This window comes from Heterodontus francisci, chromosome 35 (assembly GCF_036365525.1).
Source record: "Heterodontus francisci isolate sHetFra1 chromosome 35, sHetFra1.hap1, whole genome shotgun sequence".
In the NCBI taxonomy this organism is placed as follows: domain Eukaryota; kingdom Metazoa; phylum Chordata; class Chondrichthyes; order Heterodontiformes; family Heterodontidae; genus Heterodontus; species Heterodontus francisci.
The window spans coordinates 53,601,174-53,610,444 of NC_090405.1; the positions used below are offsets into that span (position 1 = coordinate 53,601,174).

Below are 9,271 nucleotides of genomic sequence, written 5' to 3' on the forward strand. Positions count from 1 at the left end.
GCTTGTTTCCAGTACCCAGTTGTTTACTGGGGGAATGTTGATTGAGAACGTGGCTGCTTGCTGTTCACTTCTGGCTGTTCAAGTGGTATCATTCTGCTTTGTGGATACTGCTGGGTGTGTGCCAGTTATCACTTCCTAAGTATAACTGTTTGTTCTGCCTGAAAAGGGGAGAGGGGGAGGTGGGGTTTGCAGTGAATCATAGAATCATAGACAGAAAGAGACTACTTGGCTCATCATGTCCATGCTGGCTGTCTGTAAGAACTACTCAGCTAGTCCCACTCCTCCACCCTTTCCCCCTAGCCCTGAAAATTGTTTCTCATCAGGTACTTATCCAATTCCCTTTTGAAAGCCATGATTAAATCTGCCTCCACCACACTCTCAGACAGTGCATTCCAGATCCTAAACACTCACTGAACCTGCCTCCACCACACTCTCAGACAGTGCATTCCAGATCCTAAACACTCACTGAACCTGCCTCCACCACACTCCCAGACAGTGCATTCCAGATCCTAAACACTCACTGAACCTGCCTCCACCACACTCTCAGACAGTGCATTCCAGATCCTAAACACTCACTGAACCTGCCTCCACCACACTCTCAGACAGTGCATTCCAGATCCTAAACACTCACTGAACCTGCCTCCACCACACTCTCAGGCAGTGCATTCCAGATCCTAAACACTCACTGAACCTGCCTCCACCACACTCTCAGACAGTCCATTCCAGATCCTAAACACTCACTGAACCTGCCTCCACCACACTCTCAGACAGTCCATTCCAGATCCTAAACACTCACTGAACCTATCTCCATCACACTCTCAGACAGTGCATTCCGGATCCTAAACACTCACTGAACCTGCCTCCACCACACTCTCAGACAGTCCATTCCAGATCCTAAACACTCACTGAACCTGCCTCCACCACACTCTCAGGCAGTGCATTCCAGATCCTAAACACTCACTGAACCTGCCTCCACCACACTCTCAGACAGTGCATTCCAGATCCTAAACACTCACTGAACCTGCCTCCACCACACTCTCAGGCAGTGCATTCCAGATCCTAAACACTCACTGAACCTGCCTCCACCACACTCTCAGACAGTGCATTCCGGATCCTAAACACTCACTGAACCTGCCTCCACCACACTCTCAGACAGTCCATTCCAGATCCTAAACACTCACTGAACCTGCCTCCACCACACTCTCAGGCAGTGCATTCCAGATCCTAAACACTCACTGAACCTGCCTCCACCACACTCTCAGACAGTGCATTCCAGATCCTAAACACTCACTGAACCTGCCTCCACCACACTCTCAGACAGTGCATTCCGGATCCTAAACACTCACTGAACCTGCCTCCACCACACTCTCAGACAGTCCATTCCAGATCCTAAACACTCACTGAACCTGCCTCCACCACACTCTCAGGCAGTGCATTCCAGATCCTAAACACTCACTGAACCTGCCTCAACCGCACTCTCAGACAGTGCATTCCAGATCCTAACCACTCACTGAACCTGCCTCCACCACACTCTCAGACAGTGCATTCCAGATCCTGAACACACACTGAACCTGCCTCCACCACACTCTTGGGCAGTGCATTCCAGATCCTAAACACTCACTGAACCTGCCTCCACCACACTCTTGGGCAGTGCATTCCAGATCCTAAACACTCACTGAACCTGCCTCCACCACACTCTCAGGCAGTGCATTCCAGATCCTGAACACACACTGAACCTGCCTCCACCACACTCTTGGGCAGTGCATTCCAGATCCTAAACACTCACTGAACCTGCCTCCACCACACTCTTGGGCAGTGCATTCCGTATCCTAAACACTCACTGAACCTGCCTCCACTACACTCTTGGGCAGTGCATTCCGGATCCTAAACATTCACTGAACCTGCCTCCACCACACTCTCAGGCAGTACATTCCAGATCCTGAACACACACTGAACCTGCCTCCACCACACTCTTGGGCAGTGCATTCCAGATCCTAAACGCTCACTGAACCTGCCTCCACCACACTCTCAGGCAGTGCATTCCAGATCCTGAACACACACTGAACCTGCCTCCACCACACTCTTGGGCAGTGCATTCCAGATCCTAAACGCTCACTGAACCTGCCTCCACCACACTCTTGGGCAGTGCATTCCAGATCCTAAACACACACTGAACCTGCCTCCACCACACTCTCAGACAGTGCATTCCAGATCCTGAACACACACTGAACCCGCCTCCACCACACTCTTGGGCAGTGCATTCCAGATCCTAAACACACACTGAACCTGCCTCCACCACACTCTCAGACAGTGCATTCCAGATCCTGAACACACACTGAACCCGCCTCCACCACACTCTTGGGCAGTGCATTCCAGGTCCTAAACACACACTGAACCTGCCTCCACCACACTCTCCGACAGTGCATTCCAGATCCTGAACACACACTGAACCTGCCTCCACCACACTCTCAGACAGTGCATTCCAGATCCTGAACACTCACTGAACCTGCCTCCACCACACTCTCAGACAGTGCATTCCAGATCCTAAACACTCACTGAACCTGCCTCCACCACACTCTTGAACAGTGCATTCCAGATCCTGAACACACACTGAACCTGCCTCCACCACACTCTTGGGCAGTGCATTCCAGATCCTAAACACTCACTGAACCTGCCTCCACCACACTCTCAGACAGTGCACTCCAGATCCTAAACACACACTGAACCTGCCTCCACCACACTCTTGGGCAGTGCATTCCAGATCCTAAACACACACTGAACCTGCCTCCACCACGCTCTTGGGCAGTGCATTCCAGATCCTGACCACTCGCTGCGTAAACATGTTTTTCCCCATGTCGCCTCTGGTACTTTTGCTGTTCACGTTAAGTCAGTGTCTTCTGGTTCTTGATCCCTCTGCCAATGGTTTTCCTTTTTTCTGAAGACTTTGTTCAGCCAGGGGCATTCCTGATTGACGTTCAACTGCTTCATTGGTTATGTTTTCCATGAACTTTTTGGGTCAAGCATCTTGCAGACTAGTTTTTAGAAGGTGCTTGGGTAATAAAGGTGGGTTAATTATTTTAGTTTCAGATGGCCTTTTTACACGGACTTATGCCATAATGTTAACATTATGCTAACATGCTTACTGGTGTTAATACCTTTGCAATGTGACAATAGTTTCATAGTAGTAGTTGTATCATAGTATGATGCAGCACAGAAAGAGGCCATTCAGTCCATTGTACCTGTGCCAGCTCTTTGAAAGAGCTATCCAATTAGTCCCACTCTCCTTCTCTTTCCCCATAGATCTATAATTTTTCCCCTTCAAGTGTTTATCCAATTCCCTTTTGAAAGTTATTATTGAATCTGCTTTCACTACACTTTCAGGCAGCGCGTTCCAGATCACAACCCATTGCTTAAAAAAATCTTTCAGCATGATGCCTCTGGTTCGTTTTCCAATCCCCTTAAATCTTTGCCCTCTTATTACCAACCATTTTGCCACTGGAAACAATTTCTCCTTATTTCTCCAATAAAAATATTCATGATTTTGAAGACCTCAATCAAATTTTCTCTTCACCTTCTCTGGTTTATATATATATATATATATAATATATATATGAATGCACTATATATATATAGAATATACATATGAAAATACTAACCCTTGTTTCTTATCTGTACCTATCTGTTGCATCAACCCAATTTCATCCATATATCCATGAAACAGATAGCAGCAGGCTCAGAGTGAGTTTTGAGACTGTCAGGGCGCCAGTGGCATTGTATCACTTAACGGCAATGATCAGAAGATTGACAACAACCTAATGTGAGCTGGTGAAAAAGTGGTGACAGGAATTTTTCCCTTCATCAGTGACAATTAGAAGGAATTAAAACTGGTAAGAGGCAGCATCTTGAGATGTATTTGAAATGTTACAAGGGCACTATACACAGTGCAAAACCTTTTCTCATAGTTTGTAGATGTTATTGCCCCAGACACAGGCATGCAGGCTGAGACACATTAACAAACAGAGACATAATATCAGGAGAAACATAGAAAGAGACAGACACATACAGACAGTGATGTAGGGATAGAGACACAGACTGACAGAGCTATACAGCTAGTGACATGGGGGGAATTTTAACCTGAAAATATGAGTGCATTTGTGGCGGGGAGAGTGGGGCTGGTTAAAAGGGCTAAAATTGACAGCATGTCGGAAGCTGGCAACTACCTGATTTCCCCCTTTAACTTCAGTACATTTGGGTTGCATGAGGGAAACACCCTCAGGACAGGGAGCTGCCAGTTATCGTATGTAAAAAGGCAATTTGCAGCTCTTTTAACTTGACTTTTTGAATTTAACTCTGAGTGCATGGGTTTCCTGGGTTTCCTGAAACTTGTCAGTGAAAGCAAAGCAAGGGGACAGCGGGAATTGAGGGGGCTGAACAAATGGCAGGCAAAAAATCCTAAAAGTCGTCAAACCTCACATCTGCTTCGTTGCCTAAGTGAAAGCCTTTTTGCTCACAGGACTTGTTCTGAGAGTGTACTTTCACGACTTTGGAGGTGATTTCCACTGTTTGGGAGGTCATTTCTACTACCTTGGTGTGTTATAGGTCTCATCTGTCATATATCAGTTCTGCAGCTTTACTTTGGACCTCAGGAAGCGATACACCCAACACAGGGTTGGCGGGCAGAGGATCAGCTGCCTGGACATGTTTGAGCACCAGTGCCTCAGAAGGCTCAGGGTATCGCATCAGGTGGTCACTGACATTTGCAGCCTCCCAGTAAAAGACTTCCCTCCAAGTGGGCCAGGTGGGCAAGTGTTGTGAGTGTTGGCTATTAAAGTGACCAGCGCCCTTCATTTTTTCACCTGTGGCTCTTTCCAGGGATTTTTTTTAGTGAGATTTGCCGAAGGGCCTGTTTCAGTGCTGTATCTTTAAACTAAACTAAATAAATCTATCCCACAGGTGACTGATGCCATGTTTGCCAAGGCAGGGAATTATGTACACTTTGTCAGAATGAGAGGGTGCTGGACTTTGCAGCTCTGGCTGGATCCCCACAGGTCCAGAGGGTCATCGGCTGCATGCACATGACAATCAAGGTGCTCCCAGTTCACCCAGGAGTCTTCATCAACCACAAGGGCTTCCACTCCATCAAAGTGCAGCTCATGTGCAACCACAAAATGATCATCATGCATGTCTGTGTAAGATTCCCAAGAAACTGCCATGATGCTTTCATCCTGCGCCAGCCAAGCCTCCCTGAGCTCTTCACACTTCAAAGCAGAGCTAGCGACTGGATCCTTGGACACGAGGGCTACCTATTGAAAAGGTGGTTCATGACACCCGTTAGAAGCACAGGCAGTAATGCCCAGGAGGGATACAATCAAAACTATCTGACCACGAGAGCTGTCATCGAGCAAGCAGTCGAGACAGATCTTGGGGGTGCACTTTAGCAGCAAGAGCTGGAGCTCCAGGCCGAGGAAGGTGCTGCGTGCACTGCCTCGTCGTCTTCTTCTTCTGAGGAGAGACTTGATGTGATGAGGTGAGGCAGTGAACCCATCTGGCAGCCAAATTCTGAACCCACTTACTCCCCCACTCCCAACACAAAGCAATCCTACAACCAAAAATGTCATCCCTGTCACCGACACCCATTGCTCTTCTTTAACTCTTGTCTCAGCCTTCATCAGAAATGAGAAGGCCACTTGGCAGACAACAGACAAAAATGGGCAAAATGGGAAAATAGTGCAAACGAATAATATTAATTTTACAGAGAAACAGGGCAGAAAATTAATAGTGTCACATTGTGTTTGACAGAGACAGAGACACACACAGAGACAGACATAGCTGGATTTTGTTGCACTGTCAGGACACCCGACGCCTGGCCAGAAAGGTGACGCGACTCCGTCTTGGCCTTTCAGAAACTCCCGCCCCCCCCACCCCTCCCACCGTCCCCGCCCTTGCCCCTGCCCCTGCCCCTGGTGCACTTTAGTGTCCTGTACTAGGATCCCCGTTTCTTTAAGGATGAGGATCCCACCTCCAAGAGTTGCTGGCCAATCAGAGGGCCCAGCAGCTCAGTCACATCAGCAACACCACCGGGAGTGGTGGCCACTGCCGGAACTACAAGTCCTTGGATCCAGGCTCAGGGCTGGAGTCCCAAACCCAAGGTAAGTGAGGCAGGGTCACAGGGGTCAGACCAACAGGGAGGTGGGGGGAGGGGTTCATGTAGGTGGAGTGTTTCCTGGCAGGGGCCCTCAGTGGGACACAGATTGTCGACGGAGGAGGGCATCCCCCTCAAGCCTACAGGGAGGGTCGCCTGGAACTGACTGGATTGCTCGACAGAGAGCTGCATGGACTTGATGGAGTGAATGGCCTCCTTCTGTGCTGTAATAACTCTATGACTCTATTTAAGGGCCTCAATTGGCCTCTGGGCAGGAAAGCTGTCATCGGCCAATCTCGCCCCCAACTAAATTCCAGTGCGATGTGAAGGCGACAGGCCCTCCAGTCTTGCTTCACGCCCGCAATTCCATGGGCACCCCCCCCCCCACCCCCCACCTCTGAACCTGTCTCTTTGGGGGCCCATAAAATTCAGCCCACAGTAACAGACAGAAATATAGATAGAGACATGACAGTTGAGGAGAGGGGGACACAGCCAAGTGAAACAGGGGTACATGTCTGGACACAGACATGCTCAGAGATACATAAAGAGAAAAAAACAGACACAATCAAAGATAGAGACACCGAAAACTGACACAGACAAATGCAGAAAAAGACGTGTTCATTGTCCCTCAGATTGCGTCCGACAATCTTTTTATGACTCAAAAAGAGTAACATTTAAAAACCTACGAGTAAAAGTATCTTAATTGACTGACCTCGCTAACGAAACAGGAATAAGCTTGGTATTTATGTACATCTGTCCTATTTAAAGCAGTAAAAAGCAAAGCTAAAAGATGGTGAGAGGTCTGTGAGGTTTAGAGTTGGAAATATCAATTTGATGAGGCTTATTATTTTTCAATCTGTAAAGAAAATCAGTTTTCAATTTGTGATAGTTGGACAAGGGTCCTTCCTTTAGCCAGTCTGAGGCAGATGCATCTGTTTTCCCCAGTATATTGTCAATCTATTTTTACTCAACACAGCATGGCAGAATTGAATTGAGTTTTTATTAAGAGCGGACTTTAATGAGTCAGGGTCTGTGGAATTGGGAGACATATTTCCCAGAAATGTTCAATCTTATCTCCTTGATTTGTTCAAGTTTTTATTGGAAAATAAATAAGAACAGATCATACGTGGAGGAGCTGAATTATTGCCGCATAGCCTGGGGGCAGGACACTATTCATTGTAAAGTGACATTGTTCCATTTTCTTTCATTTTTGGCTGGATTGTACATTTGGAAAGAGACAGGGTCTTGCTGCAGAAGGATAGAACACTGTTGTTTCTTGCACTTGAGTTATAACGTGGGGTTAGATACAGTGTAAAGCTCCCTCGGCGACCATGCTCTGGAAATGGTTTAAGAGTTCACCAACCTAGGCTCAACTATCACCAGTAACCTGTCTCGATGCAGAAATCAACAAGCGCATGGGAAAGGCTTCCACTGCTATGTCCAGACCGGCCAAGACAGTGTGGGAAAATGGCACACTGACACGGAACACAAAAGTCCGAGTGTATCAAGCCTGTGTCCTCAGTACCTTGCTCCACGGCAGCGAGGCCTGGGCAAAGTATGTCAGCCAAGAGCGACGTCTCAATTCATTCCATCTTCGCTGCCTCCGGAGAATCCTTGGCATCAGGTGGCAGGACCGTATCTCCCACACAGAAGTCCTCGAGGCAGCCAACATCCCCAGCTTATACACACTACTGAGTCAGCGGCGCTTGAGATGGCTTGGCCATGTGAGCTGCATGGAAGATGTCAGGATCCCCAAAGACACATTGTACAGCGAGCTCGTCACTGGTATCAGACCTACCGGCTGTCCATGTCTCCGCTTTAAAGACATCTGCAAACACGACATGATGTCCTGTGACATTGATCACAAGTCGTGGGAGTCAGTTGCGAGTGATCGCCAGAGCTGGCCGACAGCCATAAAGGCGGGGCTAAAGAGTGGCGAGTCGAAGAGACTTAGTAGTTGGCAGGAAAAAAGACAGAAGCGCAAAGAGAGAGCCAACTGTGTAACAACCCCGACAACCAATTTTATCTGTAGCGCCTGTGGAAGAGTCTGTCACTCTAGAATTGGCCTTTATAGCCACTCCAGGCGCTGCTTCACAAACCACTGACCACCTCCAGGCGCTTACCCATTGTCTCCCGAGACAAGTAGGCCAAAGATGAAGAAGAAGAAGAAAAGCTCTCACTACACTGTCCCCATCAAACACTCCCAGGACAGGTATAGCACGGGGTTAGATACAGAGTAAAGCTCTCACTACACTGTCCCCATCAAACACTCCCAGGACAGATACAGCACGGAGTTAGATACAATAAAGGCCCCCTCAACAAAAATATATAAAAGAGGCATGGGGTATAAAGGCCACCTTATAAAAAAAAGGGGTTAAAAAAAAATAGTATTAGTTACAATAAAGGCCCCCTTGACAAAAATGAATAAAAGGGGCTTGGGGTATAAAGGCCACCTTGTAAAAAAATGGGTTTGATACAAAAAAATGGGGTTAGATACAGAGTAAAGCTCCCTCTACACTGTCCGATCAAACACTCCTAGGGCAGGTACAGCATGCTTCTCGGCCTTTTGGCTAGGATCAAGTGTAGTATCTGTTCTTGTCAGTTTGGTATCTGGTGTGTCCCCTATCTGGGAACCAAGTGTTGGATTGGTTTTTGGAACGGGGAGATGGAGCGGGGGCTTGCCCCGTCCGCTCCGTGCATCCACCTGGTGTTGCAGTGTTTCCAGGAGTGGTGCAAGAAAAAAAAAAAAAATGGGTTGGCTGTTGCTTGTTTGGAGGTGCAGCTGACAGTGCTGGTGGCAGTTGGAGGTTGCAGAGTTGGAGAGAGGAGCTACACTGAGCAGAGGGAGAGCAGTTACAACCAAGCAGAGGGAAAGCTTGAACAACAATCACCTTTATAGTGAAGAAAGAGACTTGATTTTGGAAACAAAGCTTTGTTTGGAGGTGGGTGCTGAACACCAGAAGTTTGCTTTGCTTTGGACTGTTGGGGGAGGAACAAGTGGCCGGAACAACAAGGGATGGGGCTACCAATTCTGTAGGGATCCGTGCTGCTGCAATAAGCACACAGGGAAGCTCCCTCCCCACCCCAATTGTCCAGCCTGGGTCAGCTGAAGCTGCGCGGCTAAAGAGC

The 9,271-nt window shown here is 48.0% G+C and overlaps 1 non-coding gene across 1 annotated transcript; it reads left to right on the top strand.

The window, feature by feature from the left end:
* Window positions 1–8,692: 8,692 nt before the first annotated feature.
* Window positions 8,693–8,883, top strand: LOC137350761 (U2 spliceosomal RNA). The gene has a single exon (XR_010969478.1). It is a non-coding gene; the product is annotated as a U2 spliceosomal RNA (small nuclear RNA).
* The last annotated feature ends 388 nt before the right edge of the window (window positions 8,884–9,271 follow it).